We start from the raw sequence: 19,583 nt of genomic DNA on the forward strand, positions 1-19,583 counted from the left end.
AGTCCACTGGACGTCTGCTGAGACCATGTCTGGTGCCGGCCGCGATGCATGGAGGCAACACGTCTCTCTGTGGAGAAAAGCAGGATGTGTTGCTTCTGACATAAATCCCAATCAATGCCTGCTTCAGTGGGAAACAAGGTTTTGCATTATTTTATTTTATCCCTGTGGTTCTAGATGTGTTTAAGACCCCAGTCTCTAATTTAACCAAAGGAATCTGCAATGCATTTCACCACTTGTCAGGACCAGCAACGCGGCTTTTGTTTAATTTAATGTCTAAATGACCGAGTGCAGACAGCAGTGACTCAGCTTAACACAGTTCATGGCTCCCTGCGGTACCGTGGCCATCATTATCCAGCTCAGGCCGGATACCGGGCCTTCGGAGGAGCAGCAGAGCTGCGGTCGTGAAAACGAGCAGACCTACTTTGTGTGGAGGCTTCTGTTCACGTTTGGGTAAAAAAAAAAAAAACCCTGCATATTTTAAGATGCGCGTTTAATAATTTCCCCACGTGCGAGCTGTGCGGGCGCAGACGCTCGGATTCAGCATTGTCGCTCCTGCGCGCGTGCTTGTTTAAGCATTTCATTAAAGCCGAGAGCCGAGTAGACAGGCCGCATATCATTAATGCTAGTCATGCGGCCACCGCCAAGGCAGCGAGTCTCTGAAAGCCACTCATAAATGTAGTGTAGCGCACTACAGAGAGAGCGAGAGGAGCGAGGGTCAACAGACACCAGGAGGAAGATGGAGGGCAGTGGAAGAGAGCGGGAGCCAGCGAGGATGCTGGCTGCAAGCTGAGGGACGGCGAGGACGCCGGTCCGCCGCCCGCTCCCCAGCGTGGCCATCTGTACAGCGTGCCATTAATCATCCCGCATCCTCGGACGTGGGGCGGCTGGTGACGCCGAGCCCCCGCGTGTGCGCGTCGGCGCCTTCCTTTGGCCGCGCCTCTGCGTCCTGCAGCCGAGCGTCGGCTCGCAGGGGCGCGCCCGTCTTCCAGCACGTGTGCGCGTTCGCGCCACGCTCTGTTTGTTTACCGCGGGCGGCGGCCGCCAGTCCCCGTGGCAACCAGGCGCCGTTGATAGGTGTTAATTAGCGACATGTCCCGAACGCCGTGCTTGACTGGAGCGTAAGGAGGGAGAGACAGGCCCGCATGGGGGGGGGTGAGGCTGAGGCGAGGAGGGTGCGATATGAGCTCGTCGCCCAAAAATTATTAGCAAATGCAGCTCATTTGCATGTGAACGTCCCCGGTGTGGCCGCATTTACTGTCGTCTTATTGCAGAGCTTGGCCTAAGCATGTGTTTAGACAACTCAGACAGCAACACGTGCATATTTTTATTATTAAATCAGTAATACTTATGCATATTTGTAGAAGGTGTGGGTTTGTGCCGTGCAGTAATAAACTCTCACATCCTTGGCTCTGGTGTATAGAGGTGGTAAAGAAAGAAGGAATTAAAAGAATTACAATATTTACAGGATGAATGATGCTTTTTAACCGCTCAACCTCACAACATTAGCACAGATCTATCTGCTGTTTTAAAGCATCTACAGCCAATTTTCTTTTTAAAGAACCTTCTAAAGTAGCTAAAGAAGCAACTGGGCTTGGGCAGAAAAACAAATAACATTTGTCTGGATGCTTGAGAGCTCGCACCTTTTTAAGGAGTTTGTCCAGCTGTCACAACGACGCCATCTTAAAGGGCTTTTCAGCAAAATGGAACAGGCCACTGGAGTGGTGGTGTTAAGAGATGAGAGAAGGGAAGAGCAGGAACAAGGACACAGCCGCTTCCATTGCCTCTGCTGTGACCTGTATATGAAGGGGAGGAGGGAGCGACATGAAGCGGAGAGATGAAGGGGTGAACGGAGGAACAGGGGAAGCGGCAAATGAGGACAAGCAAGCGATCTTGAAGAACATGATTGGACTTGGACCAATGAAGTAGCAGAAGAACTCTAAGAATCTGATAGTAGCTTTGTGGCCTGAGCTGCTCTCTGAGAAGGTTTATCATGAGATGTGGGTGAGATCATTGATAGTGAACACAGGGAAAAAAACACATGTTTTTCACAGCGTAACAGAGCTACAGAGACTGAGATGCTAATTGAGCTATGACGTGGGCTCAAAGGAATTATGGGGAGGGCTAAAGGAGCGTCTGGCTTGTAGACGGGCGTAATGGAGTGTGAGCCTTATGACAGGATGACGTTTGGGAGTGTTAACAGAGTCAGAACAGACGTGACACAACTGTGAGCAGAGCGCGGTCAACGGATGAACTGGAAACCAGTGCGTGTGTTTGTCGTAACGCGAGGCTGCTCACATGTCAGCGAGCAGCCTCGTTTCCCCGCTGTCACACACGGGCCGGGCCGAGGGTGGAGGATGGGAACTACCGGGGATCCGGGGCTCGCTTATGCCGGTGCCCCACATAACGCTGCTAATATGTTTTAATCAGTCGGCACCCTGCGGTGGCCAAGAATACATTTACTCAGTGTAAGTCCCAGTACAAGGAGAATGCTAATATGATTTAAAGATCCTGAGCTGCGGGGCGCCGAGACCAGAGCTGCTCAATTTGGGCTCCCGCTCAATGCCAGTGTTTTATAGGACACAGCAGGTGATTTAAAAAAGATGTATTTCTGTCGTTTAGTTTTCTTTAAGTCTGCTGCAGCTAACATGGTGGTTCTTTAATTGTGCATCTCAATAATAGACACATTTGAACATCTTTTGGATTGTGTCCAGAATGTAAGTACAGAAACACATCTCCTACACCTGTTTTTTTTTTTTTTTTTTTTCCCCCCAGAAGAGATCAGACGTCGTGTTTTCCTCTGCTGGACTGGACAGGGGAGCTTCATCTTAATCCAGTCTCTTCCTCCATAATCTCATTTGACACGTTTGTGTTCAGACTCTGTTTAATTGAACCCGTTGCGGCGCGGCCCTGTTCGGGTTCCAGAGGCGGCCGCTGTTTGTTGTGACTGATCTGCTCAGCGACTCGGCGCTGGTGTCACACCGTCCTTGTTTGACCCTTGCCAGGAGCTTTCGCAGAACAAATTGACTCAAATAGCGTTTTAATAAGCGGGCGCTTGTATATTTTTAATGAGCCTGCACCCAGGGGTGGAGGCATGTCCTTACTTTAGAGCGCCGCATGACAAACAGCTTATTTTCCATGTGCCGAGTGGGCATCCGCTCTGAGTGGGCGCCCATGTAAGTGCTGTAGCATGTTTTAAAGAGGCTGCTCCCAGGCCGTCAGGCGCTTGATGTGTTTAGTTTGGGTCCCCACACAACACGCGTATTATATTTTAATGAGCCCGGTCTTCAGGGCACCAGGGAGACTTTGGCCAGTCAGCTGATATAAAAGGGGGTTCTCAAATGAAAGCGCTGGCAGGGCCTGCGAGCTACAAACAACAGATTAAGAATTTCAAAGCGCGACTCGTGGCGACATCAACCGCTTTTGTCGCTGCGAAAGATGGAGATGGGGGGAGGGATGAATAATGGATGGCGTGCAGGGAGGTACTGTGGGGGTAATGAGGACAACCGTGTTGTATGGGATTTAAATCCACAAATGATTTTGGAGTTCAGTGGTTACTCTGTTGGCAGGGACGGTCTCGTTGGCTTGCATGAAAAATGGATGGGGAAGCGGCCGACGTGGGAGACGATGGAATAAAAGGCTGAAAATGAGTTGAGAGGAAGTGACGTCAGGGCTCTGGATGTTGCAACGTCTGATCTCCCAAGAGCCAACTGGAAGCGCTGACAGAATGAATTGGAGCCAATATATTCTGTTTGCCTGCTGGTAGATTTTTCATACGTAGACGCTACGGCACACTGTGGAAACTTGGCTGGAGCAACCATGTAGAATATAAACTGTAGATTCTTCTTTCGTTTCATAGATAAACAATGAAGTGGTAAAACACCACCATCCCCTTCATTCATCCTTCCTTCCTTTTTCCTTTCTTCCTTCCTTTGCAGTGTTGTGTTAATGGAAGGGGCTGCTCTCTGAGCAAAGTCTTACACCATCACACTTGTTCATCACACAATCCTATAGTTTCCTACCGTCATCAGAGGCTAATTTATTTGTTCAGAGGGGAAAAAAAGCAGCTCATTAATTTACTGCTGGTTTTTATTGCGTGTGATTTGTGAGAGCAGAGAAGACCGACATTGGGGTCGCCAGTAAAATTAAACTGAAAGAGTTTGAGCGTGTGCATGCATGCATAAAACGCTGTGGCACATACAGAATGGCATGACGTCCATTTTGGAGGCGGAGGCGGCGTGGCAGGAAGACATGGAGGGAAAACTAGCTTGACAGGAGAGAGAATATATTTTTCGAACGAATAAATGGGTGTTTTTGTAAGAGTAAGAAGGGAACTGTTATTTAAAGCGTGCCTCGCTTTGAGGAGGGAACCGTGGATAGACCTTTAGTGTGTTACAGGGGAAAAAACAGAATATTTGCACTGAGAGCAAAACACCAGTTGAGGGTTGCAGCAGGGAGAAGAGGCAAAGTGAAAGCTGAAAAGGAAAACTGGTGGAGAGACAGCAAAGGGCACGCCGGCGGTGGAACGGAGGCGAAAGGCGAAGGGGAGATGCAGCAAGGGAAGGGGTTACAGTAGAGGAGTGGATTAAGGAGGATGAAGCTGGACCTGTGGAGTCAAATGGAAGATAAGGAGCCTTTGAGGAGTCACAGGAGAGACCGGAGGCCATGAATACGGCAGAATTAAAATCCCAGGTGGGGGCGGCGTCGGCCGCCGCCGTTGTTCTTCTCTTATTCCACACACTTAGTCGCCTGAGCTGCTTCCGCTCGCTGCAGAGCTCCTGTCACGGTGTTTGTCAGCTGTCACCGTCCGTCTTCCTGCCTCGCTCCCCAGCGCAAAACGCACAGCGACGCGTGACTTTTTCCTTTTTTTAAAAAAAAGTAGTCCTTTAAAAATAGATGCACGGCTGATGTTTTGGCTCCAGTCCCCCCGGCGGCTCTGGTTGGAGCCAGGATAAACGCAGCCTCTCTCAGGTTCCTCGCAGCCTCTTCGTCCGAACGGATGCACTAATTTAATGAAGGCGGCCGGCTAAATGGCTCGTGCACACACATTCCCTCCCCAAAAACTCAGACGAGCGAGCACAAACGGCGCGGGTCCTCCTGCATCCCGCCGATGCCTCGCTGTGCTTTTCCCATAATGCCCGGCTCCTCGCCCCATCGTCACGGCCTCGTATGCGGTCCGCGATTGCTATGCATCATTTACGGCTCTCCTTTTTATGTCCTCCCCTTCCCCTCCTCCCGGGTCGCTCCCCGTGTTTAGCACTTGCCAACTTCTGCTAGTTTCGCTGCCACTACTTCTGTTTGACTAGGCGACGTGGCCTCTTTCTTCTTCGTCAATTCCCCTCGCACCTCTGTTTTCCTGCCTTCACTTTGCGCCGCTTCTCTTTGTGCTGTATATTGTTTTATGCCTGTGAGACGCGCGGGGCTTTGCCAGTGCGCCTTGGCGCGACAACAAAACGGTTGAACTCTGTTTGCGAGGCGAGAGCAGATGGAGAAACGTGATGAGGTGACGCGGGTTCAGGTTTGAGGGGTAATGAAAAGGCCTCGTTTGCTCATTTTCACCGGGAACAAAAGATGGAAGGGCTTTAAAAAGCGAGTCAACAGAGGGGAAGCGGTGCTAAAATGTATTCCAAGGGTTCAAGCCGGATGCGCCGTCCTGATGGGATGCGGGCCGTGGCTGGGTACAGGTTAACCGCCGCACGCAGCCGTGACTTCCTGTTTGAGGAGCAGCTTGTGGAGGCAATGCCAGATAATCCCGCACCGCGCTTGACGCTTGGTGCCACGTCTTTGTTTTCCACCGGCGACTCTGAGAGCTCCGCGGCCCCGACGCCAGAGAGCTACGACTGTTTATTGCTTTGTCAGTGTGATGGATTGCTTTTTGAACGTGATGGATGAATTGGAGCAGATTATTAATGAGACCGGTGGCTTGTTTCGTCCTCAAACCAGCTGGCACACGGTTGCGTCCCACCTATTTTGTCTACGAAGGGTTAATGTCTGCATTCCGTTGCCTGAGAGTGGTTTAGGGGCTCTTACACCATCTCTATCAGCTTTGCCATTGTTTGTTATTTTCTCCCTGTGTTGTTACAGTAGCTTGATTTGTGATTTGATTGAATTTCATTACCGGGGTAATTACTTCTCATTTCAATCAGGAGTTTGTGAGATGTGAGCTTATCGTTGGAATAAGTAGTCAGGTAATGAAGTATTTTAGCGTATCCCATGATCAAAAGCGCTTTGGTGCCGCAAACCTGATATCTGGTGAAGATTTAATAATAAAGGTATTAGTGAGTATTATGAGCCAGTAGTTCATAGTTCATGAAAAGCAAACACCTTAAATAGACTGGAATATGTGGACGTGGATGAAGGTGTGGGATTGGAGAGGACGAGACTAGAAGGAGCAGTGGAAGCTCAGTGTCCTACTTAAGTGATGCTCTGTTTGGTTTCCACTGTTTGAACTGGGCAGGATGCATGAAGAGCGATAGCGATGGGACCAACAGCTGGGAAGAAGAAAAGGAGCTGGCCGTGGGCCATGCTGGATGGTGGCGCTGGTCTGAGATGACCCTGTAGGGCCCTCGGGTTTGGATGGCGTGGCCTGTTAGCGTCACCGTGTGGGTCCACACTCCACATTATCACCTCTCCTCCTCCTTCCCTCCTCTGCTACCTCATCCTCCCCCGGCGCCTAATTGTACCGCGTCCGCGTTACTTCTGCCTGTTTGGAAACGCGACATGTGTAGTCCCATCGGCCCGAACTGGCAGGTGTGTGCTTTTCCGACCACACTTCCCCCTCAGCTTGCTTCCTTTTGCCTTAATGTGTGTGCGTGTATGCAGGGAAGAGCAAATGCTGTAACGCCAGGGACTGGGAGCGGCTGCAGATTAAGCTTAGGTGAAGTTTCCTCACGTGTGCCATGGAGGTGCAGAACAGAATGACTAATGTTCAATGCGTTCGCATGGTTGAGAATACATTATTCTCCTGGAGGAGCCTCCACGCTTGATGGCAGGTTTGACACTGAGCTGGGTTATCATTTCTGAAAATGTGTCCTGACCTCTGGGACTAGCTGCTCCAGTAATATTGGATTTTGGTTCAAGTTTTTCTGCTTTTCATTTTTCAGTGCCTCTGTTTCTGTATTTTCTAAACAGAGCATCCTCTGTCATCAGTGTTTGTCTCTAGGGTTGTGTTTACTTACTCAGCTAATTTGTGCTAATAACATTAAAGTTCTGTCAAACTGTTTCACTTATGGGCTTTAAGCCTGTGAATCATTTTACTGGTCTTATGAACGCAAGCTGGCTTTTAAAGCACACTGTGCTGTACCTCATCATCAGCAACTGCATTATTAATGTTGTTTTAGAAACCAACAAACACAACATTTATTTAATTCTTCGCATTTTCGTTTTTAGGCGCTCAGATGCAGTAAAACTTAGCATCCACACGCAGCCTGCAGCCTGTTTGACTTTGCAGTATACAGGATTTACGTCATATTTACGACCAGCAGATGTGTTGCAGCCTTTCAAATGTGGCACACTCATAAATAGCTTATACTGCGCTTTGTGGGCTGTTTCCCAAAGTGGAATAATTGCAGCTGTATTAAACATCAGATGCATTTTAAATCTCATTGTACCTCACAGGATTTTACAGGCGCCCGGCTGACGCCGCTGCTCCGTGAAGCTTGAAATACGTCGCGTGGCCGTTTCATGATGAGCCGTAAAGTTGGTGAAAGTGCAGAGGGAAGTACTGAGGGATAGGTGTTGCCTCCAGGAATGTTTGGCATCATCACAGTGAGAAAGATAGATGGTGACTTTGCAGCGCTGATGAAAGATGAAAGGCGGTTTGAACTTTGCGCGAGCCAGAAGGGATGGAGCGAGGAGCCGGGAAGAGCCGGAGCAATGGCTGAGGCAGCAGCCGCAGGGGAAGACGTTGCTGCAGGAAAAAAAATAGATACAGTTAATATTGCACTACCAGTGAAAAGTAGAAAACACTGTAATAACGTTGCTCTGCAAATGTCAGTCAGGAAGGAATATCCTATAAAACACAAGGATCAGCTCAGTTAAAAGCACAATAAGTGTGTTTGAGGCTAATGGTAGCGTACAGTACTTATAACGGGGAGTCTTGAATTAAGACCTGGACAGAAATCAGGGTAGGTCAACATATGCTTGCACACTTGGATTGGATCCGCAGTATCAGTTCTGGAGCAGTCAAAGAACAATCATCATCTTCATTGTTAAAACCGCAGACCCAGATGGATGTGACAGAGGAGCCCTCACGGTCACACGTGGACGTCCCAGAACAGATGGAGCGAGGGTTCTCCTGTCCCGACCGGCCTCGGCGTCGGAGGCGGCGTGAAATATCAGCAGTTGTCATCTGAACCGTGTTGGCTCAGACATCTGGAACATGAAGAGCGGCGTTTGTGTCTGTAGCTGCAAGTGGGATTTGTTTGTATTCATCCATCCATAGCCCGACACCTTGTTCATTCACAGCGCAAGTATGTAGCTCATCTCGCCTCAAACTGTGTGTGGCACAGCTGGAGGTCCATCCAAATGTGGACAGCTTGTGTCAGATTGTGTGTGTGTGTGTTTTGCCTGCGTGTGGATTTGTTTGTCTCCAAGTACTTTGTCAGACGTTTCATGAGCATTTCAGTCTAACCTTATTTAGCAGCTGGGCACTTGGGGCTGAAAGGAGGGTGTAGATACTGTATGTAAAATGGAAATGAGAGGGGAATGCGTAATGAGAGTGCGTGATATAGGAGGAGTGATCAAAAAGGGAAGAGGGTGCGGGCGAGGGAAGGACACGCCAGCTGAAGAGCAAGGACGTGAGGCAAAAGGCAGGAGTGAAAGGCCAATGAAAGGAGACAGGGAAGGAGCAGAAATGATAGGGGAGATGAGGACAATTAGAGAGCGATCTGAAGAGCAGCGCAAGCAAGTTAAAATGGGACATAATTGATGGAAAATTCAGGGAGTGAGAAAATGAAAAGGAGGAAAAAGTGAAGAGCAGCAGAGATCTTCTATTGCTCATTAGGGTCATTATACCTCCATGTGGTGCACACATACTCACACACTGGGAGAGGATTGAAAGGAGAAGCCAATTTAGTTGGGTTTAAAAAAATCCCAGCTTCTTGATGAAAGGGAGTGTGTGTGGGGTGAGTGTTAATGCAGTTAGAGCTTTTATTGTGAAGGGCATACGTATGGAGAAGTGCTAGATTGTGAGCCTTGACATGTAATTGCGTGGTCAGAGGTGCCAGGAAACAATGAAAAGGTTTGACTGAGGAAGCAAGGAAGCAAAGTGTGAATGATATCAGAATGAAAGGATAAATAAAGCCAGCAACGCCCAAGGGACCAAAGACACGGGGCGGTTGGTGCGGCGCGAGGGAGTGAGGTAGATAATAGTTTTGTGAGATGGAAAAAATGGAGCCTGTACAGGGACGGGAAATGAAGGCGAAATTGAAAGGACGGAAGGAAAATAGAAATGGATGGGAAGGTGTGAAGTGGCCATGTTTTGGATTTGGGTGCTCGGGGGAAGGTGGCGAACTGTCCAGCACGTCGAGTGGAGACGTGGAGGAACCGGAGGGCGGCGGCGGCGGCGCGGCTCGAGCTTTTGTTCAGAAAACAACGGAGGAGGCTGTAATTATGAGGAGTAGGACGTTGACGCCGCTTCACTCCAGCGGGGCAGAGACGGAGCAGCCCATTAGTGGAATGGGATCGGTCACGGCTCCTTGTTTCAGGCTTTGGGAACAACTCGTGGAGGCCTGGAGAGTCCTGGGACTGGGTTTTAATTAAAAGCAGAGCGATACTGTACGCTGGCCTGTCACCACACTGGACACCAGTCAAAGGGGGGGGGGTCACCTCTGCATCGTTCCGAAGCAAAGCGCTGCCGCTCCAAGGGATGCTGGAGTGTGATCCAAAACAGTCAATGTCATCAATGTTCAATATTTAAGTCAATTCAATCAATGTTGTGTTCGTTGGTGGAAGGAGACGAGGCTCCACAGGCGCTGAAGGCAGCGTACGCATCGTCACGAGACCTCTAATGTGCTGTTTCCAGCTCCCTGCGCTGGTTGTGGGTCGAGCCGCACCGGCTCCGGGACCCCGCAACCACCAACCGGATTGGATCCGGCCATGTTGGACTTGCTGTACATGGTGCAGACACGCGTCCCAGTCCGCGGAGACGCAGAGGTGCCCAGATTTGAAGGACACGCGCCGCTCGCTGCCGTCAACTACCCTGGGAGTCGACCCACTTACCCATTTAGCCATGGAAGGAAAGCACGGGAAGACGCTTCTAAGAGTTTCTGAAAACTAGTCCCAGAGTTGGGAAGTTGGCACCAGCGTCTGTGTCAAATGATGGGTTTGTTTTTGAGTCGCTCCGACGCGTTGCCAGCACCGAAAACTTCGCTTTGCGGGAAACAGTGACCGACTTTGAGGCTGCGAGCGCGGCGGCGCCGCGCCTGGCGACGAGGCCCAGCGTGGCGCGATCCTGTGGAGTCGGCCGGAATCCACCACCAACCGCCGTCCTCCTCTCACCTCTGTTCGGCTGCAGTCGCCGTGGTCCGCGTCGCCTCGGCTTCAAACCGTCACGCGGCGCTCGCCTCTCATCCTCCTGCGCTCCTGCCTTTGTTTGTCTCTGAGCCTCTTCCTCTTTAATTGGTGCGCTACCAGTCGGAGCTCGCATTCTGCTGTCACTCCGCTGTCGTTGCCTCAGACACGGAGCCGTGTGTGTGTGTGTGTGTGTGTGTGTTGCAGGTGGAATTAATGACAGTGATGATACAGTGGACGGTGTTTCTAGTGTTATGGAATGGAACCTGTTGAGAAACAGAGGCTTTGGAGCATCGACAGTTGTTGAGAATCCTTCTTAATGAAATCGTTAAATGAACAGGCATTACCTTTTGAGGCCGCGTTCCGATCTGGACGCTCTCTAACGAGGCCTGCGACGCGTCTGCTGGCTCTGTAAACGAGCCGCTGTTTCGCCGGCACGTTCGCGACGACTGCTCTTAACACTTGTCAGTGCTCCTTTTGCCTCAAAGACGAAGGACGACGTGCAGTCGTGTGTCTTTAAGCAGAGATGTGTAGAATAAATGAAACAAACGAGCGGTGATCACCTGTCAGGCACAAAGACACAGCCAAGTAAATAAGTGCTGTTTGTTTCCATGCTCATACACAGGTCACAGCATGTGTGTGATGTTTATCTCTATGATAAATTGCAGGTCTCTGTCACACTCGCACCTTTTTACTGCATCCATGGGTTTAGTCGTTATTTAATCACGCCGCTGATTCAATACATGGACAGAATAACTCAAATGCTGGGCCATACCTCCAGTTCTTTTTAATATTAATCCCCTCTCGCCTTGTTGCACTGGACTTGCACCACATCGGCACGCTCAGCTGAACCAGTGGAACTCCACTTTTCACCAACTTGCACATACTGTTGTTCAGTCTTTCACCTCCCACCAACGGGCTCAATAAGGTTTATGACTCAGACCCACGAAGCTGGTCCAGAAGCCATTTTTAAATTCATAAGATAGAAGTGGGTTTCTACCTGAATACATGGGTGTTTTAGACTTTTATTTATTAGTCAGACTGAAATAGTGGCCCAGCCTAGTGGGTGTTTTTAATATCTCTGCAACAGACCAGCGCTGTCACACAGTGATGGAGAAATTCACCACTGACCTGCAGAAAGCACGAACAGATTGAAGTGGGTCGTAAACAGCGGGATAGTGACAGACAGGAAAAGAAAGAATCGAGACTGTGGGGGAGAGACTTGCAGCGTGATGAGATCAAATGTAGAGCGACAGGTGTGAAACGCAGTCAGGGGGAAGTGATGGGTTACCGCTCGTAACGCCCGTGTGCATTTACAGTAATGCTGCACAGGATCACACAGAAGGGGGGGGGGGGGATATGTGGAGCAGACTACGGAACTAAACCAGCGCCATGCGTCTGTCAGTCAGACCGTTTCTGCTCATGAATCATGAAAATGTCGGGCTGACGCGAAGGAGCAGGACGGACGGAGACAAAGGCGTGGTGGGTGTAGAACAAGGACGTGGGTTTCACCCGTTGGACGGCGCCCGCGGCCCAAAGAAGCCGACACCTTCAATTATTTACGCAGTACTTGGCTTTTCACTCGCTCCTGCCTGTAGTTACAGTACTTTTTCTCTCGGCTCCCGTCTGGTTGCCAGATCCTCCGCTCGTCTACGCGGCTGCGCAGCTTTTGGCTCAATGATAAACAGCGTGTGATGCCGGGTCTTCGCGTAGCAAACACAGCCTTACACTTGGGCTAAATCCGTTCCGAAAACCATTTTCGTCGCCTGTCTATTTGCTTTTAATATCATAGGCTTCCCTCCGATAGTTGGGTGGATTTCAGCTAACTGCATTTCATATATATTGTATGTTTGTGCGGTAAAGTGTGACGGAAAACATCGGTCTTGCTGCACGTTTGGTCGGTCCGCTGACACGAGTGGGACCAGTTTGTTTACAGTCAGGGATTCAATTTAGAGGAAGGAATTAGAGCTTGTTCGTGTTGTTACCGCCCTCATTTTCATTCAGATGGTATTTGGCCTCCACCCTCTTCACAATAAGTTGGTCTGAAGTTAATTCTGCTTCACATGTAGCACAAATGATGAGTAATTTGTTTCCACACATTCTGAGCCAGAAAACACCATCATTTAACCATCGGCCACGAAACTGATCCTCAAACAAACCAGAGTGCGATAGTGCTGCTAGTTTTTTTATATAAAGCTCAGGCTCATATTGAATGTGTCATGTTCAGCCCGTTGTTACTCTGCTCCAGGTTCATTTCATTACATCTGTTTGTTTGAACAGCATTCTAATATTTGGAAAGTGTCAGGACAAAGGGCCTCCTGTAGAGACCAGGGTCGCATTAAACAACAGTCTTTACTGTAGGAAGGTCTGTTCTGACCAGTTGTCCCCACCTGATGTGATCGCATCAATATTTACTAGAAAATCATTCTCTTTTCAGGGAACCTTTTGTGTAGGCGCAGCAGGGCAACATTAGGAATTGAGCAACAGACGTTTTGTTGAACTCTCAGGTTTGTTCTTCTTCAGAAGCACAACCTGCACCTCGACTTGTCGCGTCTAAAAGCGACCTGCCACCAGCGACACCTCAGCCTCCGCCTCCGCTTCCAAACCCGACTGTGAGCTTCGGTGGCTGGGGCTCACACGCTGCACAGGTGTGGAGGCAGCAGCTCATCCCCAGCTTTACATGGACGGCCACTGTGACCGGGCTCCTTTCATCCCAAAGATCAGAACTACTTAGTGCGTAGTCGCACCGGAACAGAGGTTCTATGAATAAACCATACCCCACATTTGCATAAGTTTCCCACTAAAGCTTAAGGTGTGTGCGTGTTCCTATTAATAACGCGTACCGTAGTAGTGCCGCACGCTGCAGCTTCACTGCAGCCTTGTGCTGAGTGATTCATTCATTTTGGCTGCTCTACCCAAAGCCATCTGTCATCATACAATATAACGGCACGTTTTCGCTCCTATTACTTTGCTCATTATTTGGGCCGTGTGAATAAAATTGCTTGAAGAATGAAGGTAAAACCAGTCGAGATAAAATGGTGAGTTGTAAAAAGCGAAAAAGCCGTTGAGGGGGGGGAAATAAAGCTAGAGTCGGTCATGAACGTCAGCAGCGCCGCGCATCAGCGTTGTCTGAAAGCATTAGCGGCGGATCACGAGTGTGGGACAACATTGTTATAACTAGAAAAAGCATTTCCATAAGAAAATGCACAGTGAATGCTTCCAAGCTGAAAATATTCCTGAAGAGTTGCTGAAAGTAACTGAAACATTTAAAACAGATGAAATAGCTCAATCATGTAAAGCATAGTTGAATGTATCTAAGGAGAAATAGGAATTGATTAAACAGTGCTGAATATTTGCAGAAGAAGCTGAAGTAGTTGAATTTCATATGGAGGAAACACGAAAAAGATTTGCTGAAATTAACAAACTGCTGAAAATCAATTAATAATTTGTTGAATTATAGCCAAATGTATCAAAATGGCTAAATATTGTAATTAAATAGTTTTGATTTCAAGAGCTTAATGAGTAGCTTAACGTTTTGGAAATATTTAATACGACTTAAATTTGCTTCAGAACAAGTATTTGGATTTAAATTGATAAAAGTTAAAGCTTTGAAGGAAGTGTGTGCAGATAATTGCTGAACAGTAGAATAGTTTCATTAACTGGTTATAATTAACTAGTCAAATTCACAAATGTGATATTTAGGCTAAATAATTAGATTGGTGCTTTTATTTTGAAAGTAATTTGAGGAAGTGTGTGTCCTAAATTGGTAAACTGGGAAAAGCGCTCATTAAGTTGTCCTAAATAACAACAAAGCAGTCAAAAGCATAAATTAAAAAGGTTTAGAGCTTAGTTAGTTGCACTAAAAGTTTAGTATTCTTATTTTGAAATGACTTACAGGAAGCTTGTGTGAGTAATTGTTAAATTGTTTCATTAACTAGTAATAATAAACCAGTAATAACTGGTATAGACTTATTGCTGATTTACAATTGACCATTCAAAAGCAGAATTTATTCTATCAAAGCAAAAAAATTGGTTTAATGCTTTTATTTTAAAATGATTTAGAGATGTATGTGTTTATAGCTAAACTTTAAAATAGTCTCATTACTTGTCACAATTACCCATTCAAAAACAGAGTTTATGCTATTAAAACTAAAAATTTGGATTGGTACTTTTATTTTGAAAGGATATCGAGGACACCTGTGCAGGCAATTTCTAAACATTAAGATTGTCTTATCATCTAGTAACAATACACCAGCTGAACGCAGAAATATTGCCCTTTTTAGCTAAAGATCTGGAATGGGGCTTTTATTTTGAAAGGATTTGGAGAAACTGTGTGTGCAGTATTTTAGTCTAAATAAATAGTCATAATAAACCTGTTGGAAGCAGAAATATTGCTATCTTTAGTTAAAAATCAGGATTTGGGCTTTTATTTTGAAAGGATGTAGACGGGCTGTACGTGCTTAATAGCTAAACTGTAAAACAGTCACACTAACCAGTCATGATTACCCATTCAAAAGCACAAATAGTGCTATTAAAGCTAAAAATCTGGATTGGTGCTTTTATTTTGAAAGGATTTAGAGGTCGTGTGTGAGTAATTACTAAACTATAAAATAGTCATTAGACAGTCATAATGTCATTCAATAGCAAGAATTGCCCTATTAAAGGAAAAAATTAGGTTAAGCCCTTTCAGAATAAAATCACCCTAATAAGTGTGAGTGGTTATTTGCTGAACTCTAAAGTGTCTCATTAACGATTGGTAAGTATTCAGAACCAGAAATGTTCTAATCAATCTTTCCATTAAAGGTAATAAATTGTAATTGGTGCTTTTATTTTGAAAGGATTTAGAGGAAACGTGTGGGGGTAATAGCATAACTGTCAATTAGTCTTTAAATAATCATAATTAACCATTCAAAGGCAAAAATGGTGCAGTTAAAGCTAATAATTGGCATTGGTGCTTTTATTTTGAAAGGATGTAGAGGAAGCATGTGTGGGTAATTACTAAACTGTTAATCTATCTTTAAATAATCATAATTACCCATCTAAAAGCAGAAATATTGCTATTAAAGCTAAATATTTGGCTTGGTGCTTTTATTTTGAAAGGATTTAGAGGAAGTGTGTGCTTAATTACTACACAATCCAATAGTGTAGATGAGTAACCAGTAATAAGCATGGAACTGCTGTCTACACTGAGAATCAGGAGTTTGACCTGTCAGTGAAATCTGCAGCTGCGCCGTCGCCATGGAGACGAAAGGCGGGAAAATCAGGCTCACTCTGCTCTGTAAAAGCAGAGTTTCACCCTGTATAAACAGGCTTGTTCCAGCTAAACCATGATAGTTATCACAAAAATTATTTCATTTTACGAGTCCCAAGGCTTCAATGAGCAAATGGTGTGAATTTTATGTTTGAGGACAAATGTTTGTAGCCGCAGTCGCAGTTTCAAAATACTTCTCCTCTTGTTTTTCTCCCCAGACGTCTGCCGAAAATTATCATTAGAGTCTATGGGAGAATTTCGGGATCTCTCTGCGCTTTGAGGTTGATAGCGACTAAAGTATAGGTCTGAGAGTAAAGCCAGACACATCATTAGAAAGAAGACAAGTATGACTACGATTTACTGAAATAATTACATTGATAGAGTGAAAATTGTGGCTGTAGTGACGAGTTAAAGACAGAGGTTCTATCTTAAAAAAACGTCCCCTCGCACTCTGGCTGTGACATCACGCACTCTAAATAACCCAATACACACTAATGGAAAAGATGAAAATTGACCAAAAACCACCCAATATTTAAACTGCTATAAATCAGAAACTATTAAAGATATTTTAACGATTTCTGGAAGATTAATAGTTGAATAGTTGAAGATTATTTTGTAGTTTAAATGGTGTCTGTAGCCTAAAGTATGCGGAAGTAGTTAAAGCTGAAAGTAGACAAAGCTAAAGAGAATTTGAAAAGTTGTTCCCATTCATTTCAATGGGAAAAAAAAGTTAAAAAAAGCTTAATAACTTGAAAAATATGAAACATATGAATGAGAAAAGTAATAGCACACTTCTCCTTAAAAAGCTGAACATTTTGATATTGGAATCGTTTCTGTAGCTGAAAGTATGCGGGACTAGTTAGATGCAGAAAAACGCGGGGAAGAAAAATAATAATAATAATAATAACTAGAAAAAGCATTTCCATAAGAAAATGCACAGTGAATGCTTCCAAGCTGAAAATATTCCTGAAGAGTTGCTGAAAGTAACTGAAACATTTAAAACAGATGAAATAGCTCAATCATGTAAAGCATAGTTGAATGTATCTAAGGAGAAATAGGAATTGATTAAACAGTGCTGAATATTTGCAGAAGAAGCTGAAGTAGTTGAATTTCATATGGAGGAAACACGAAAAAGATTTGCTGAAATTAACAAACTGCTGAAAATCAATTAATAATTTGTTGAATTATAGCCAAATGTATCAAAATGGCTAAATATTGTAATTAAATAGTTTTGATTTCAAGAGCTTAATGAGTAGCTTAACGTTTTGGAAATATTTAATACGACTTAAATTTGCTTCAGAACAAGTATTTGGATTTAAATTGATAAAAGTTAAAGCTTTGAAGGAAGTGTGTGCAGATAATTGCTGAACAGTAGAATAGTTTCATTAACTGGTTATAATTAACTAGTCAAATTCACAAATGTGATATTTAGGCTAAATAATTAGATTGGTGCTTTTATTTTGAAAGTATTTTGAGGAAGTGTGTGTCCTAAATTGGTTAACTGGGAAAAGCGCTCATTAAGTTGTCCTAAATAACAAAAAAGCAGTCAAAAGCATAAATTAAAAAGGTTTAGAGCTTAGTTAGTTGCACTAAAAGTTTAGTATTCTTATTTTGAAATGACTTACAGGAAGCTTGTGTGAGTAATTGTTAAATTGTTTCATTAACTAGTAATAATAAACCAGTAATAACTGGTATAGACTTATTGCTGATTTACAATTGACCATTCAAAAGCAGAATTTATTCTATCAAAGCAAAAAAATTGGTTTAATGCTTTTATTTTAAAATGTTTTAGAGATGTATGTGTTTATAGCTAAACTTTAAAATAGTCTCATTACTTGTCACAATTACCCATTCAAAAACAGAGTTTATGCTATTAAAACTAAAAATTTGGATTGGTACTTTTATTTTGAAAGGATATCGAGGACACCTGTGCAGGCAATTTCTAAACATTAAGATTGTCTTATCATCTAGTAACAATACACCAGCTGAACGCAGAAATATTGCCCTTTTTAGCTAAAGATCTGGAATGGGGCTTTTATTTTGAAAGGATTTGGAGAAACTGTGTGTGCAGTATTTTAGTCTAAATAAATAGTCATAATAAACCTGTTGGAAGCAGAAATATTGCTATCTTTAGTTAAAAATCAGGATTTGGGCTTTTATTTTGAAAGGATGTGGAGAAGCTGTGTGTGCTTAATAGCTAAACTGTAAAACAGTCACAATAACCAGTCACGATTACCCATTAAAAAGTATAAATAGTCCTATTAAAGCTAAAAATTTGGATTGGTGCTTTTATTTTAAAAGAATATGGAAAATGCCTGTGCAGGTATTTGCTAAACAGTATATTAGTCTAAATAACTAGTCATAATACACCTGTTGAAAGCAGAACTATTGTTATCTTTAGCTAAAGATCAGGATTGGGGCTTTTATTTTGAAAGGATGTAGACGGGCTGTACGTGCTTAATAGCTAAACTGTAAAACAGTCACACTAACCAGTCATGATTACCCATTCAAAAGCACAAATAGTGCTATTAAAGCTAAAAATCTGGATTGGTGCTTTTATTTTGAAAGGATTTAGAGGTCGTGTGTGAGTAATTACTAAACTATAAAATAGTCATTAGTCATAATATGTCATTCAATAGCAAGAATTGCCCTATTAAAGGAAAAAATTTAGGTTAAGCCCTTTCAGAATAAAATCACCCTAATAAGTGTGAGTGGTTATTTGCTGAACTCTAAAGTGTCTCATTAACGATTGGTAAGTATTCAGAACCAGAAATGTTCTAATCAATCTTGCCATTAAAGGTAATAAATTGTAATTGGTGCTTTTATTTTGAAAGGATTTAGAGGAAACGTGTGGGGGTAATAGCATAACTGTCAATTAGTCTTTAAATAATCATAATTAACCATTCAAAGGCAAAAATGGTGCAGTTAAAGCTAATAATTGGCATTGGTGCTTTTATTTTGAAAGGATGTAGAGGAAGCATGTGTGGGTAATTACTAAACTGTTAATCTATCTTTAAATAATCATAATTACCCATCTAAAAGCAGAAATATTGCTATTAAAGCTAAATATTTGGCTTGGTGCTTTTATTTTGAAAGGATTTAGAGGAAGTGTGTGCTTAATTACTACACAATCCAATAGTGTAGTTGAGTAATCAGTAATAAGCATGAAACTGCTGCCTACACTGAGCATCAGGAGTTTGACCTGTCAGTGAAATCTGCAGCTGCGCCGTCGCCATGGAGACGAAAGGCGGGAAAATCAGGCTCACTCTGCTCTGTAAAAGCAGAGTTTCACCCTGTATAAACAGGCTTGTTCCAGCTAAACCATGATAGTTATCACAAAAATTATTTCATTTTACGAGTCCCAAGGCTTCAATGAGCAAATGGTGTGAATTTTATGTTTGAGGACAAACGTTTGTAGCCACAGTCGCAATTTCAAAATATGTCTCCTCCTTTTTTTTCTCCAGACGTCTGCCAAAAATTATCATTAGAGTCTATGGGAGAAATCCAGGATCTCTCTGCGGTTGATAGCGACTAAAGTATAGGTCTGAGAGTAAAGCCAGACACATCATTAGAAAGAAGACAAGTATGACTACAATTTACTGAAATAATTACGTTGATAGAGGGAAAATTGTGTCCGTAGTGACGAGTTAAAGACAGAGGTTCTATCTTAAAAAAACGTCCCCTCGCACTCTGGCTGTGACATCACGCACTCTAAATAACCCAATACACACTAATGGAAAAGATGAAAATTGACCAAAAACCACCCAATATTTAAACTGCTATAAATCAGAAACTATTAAAGATATTTTAACGATTTCTGGAA

The 19,583-nt window shown here is 44.4% G+C and overlaps 1 protein-coding gene across 3 annotated transcripts in view; it reads left to right on the forward strand.

Annotated features, from left to right (window-relative positions):
- LOC114842774 (pyruvate carboxylase, mitochondrial-like) overlaps positions 1-19,583 on the forward strand; it is a 189,206-nt gene that overhangs the window by 64,508 nt on the left and 105,115 nt on the right. The window lies entirely within an intron of this gene.

The sequence above is a fragment of the Betta splendens genome, chromosome 2 (genome assembly GCF_900634795.4).
Source record: "Betta splendens chromosome 2, fBetSpl5.4, whole genome shotgun sequence".
NCBI lineage: Eukaryota > Metazoa > Chordata > Actinopteri > Anabantiformes > Osphronemidae > Betta > Betta splendens.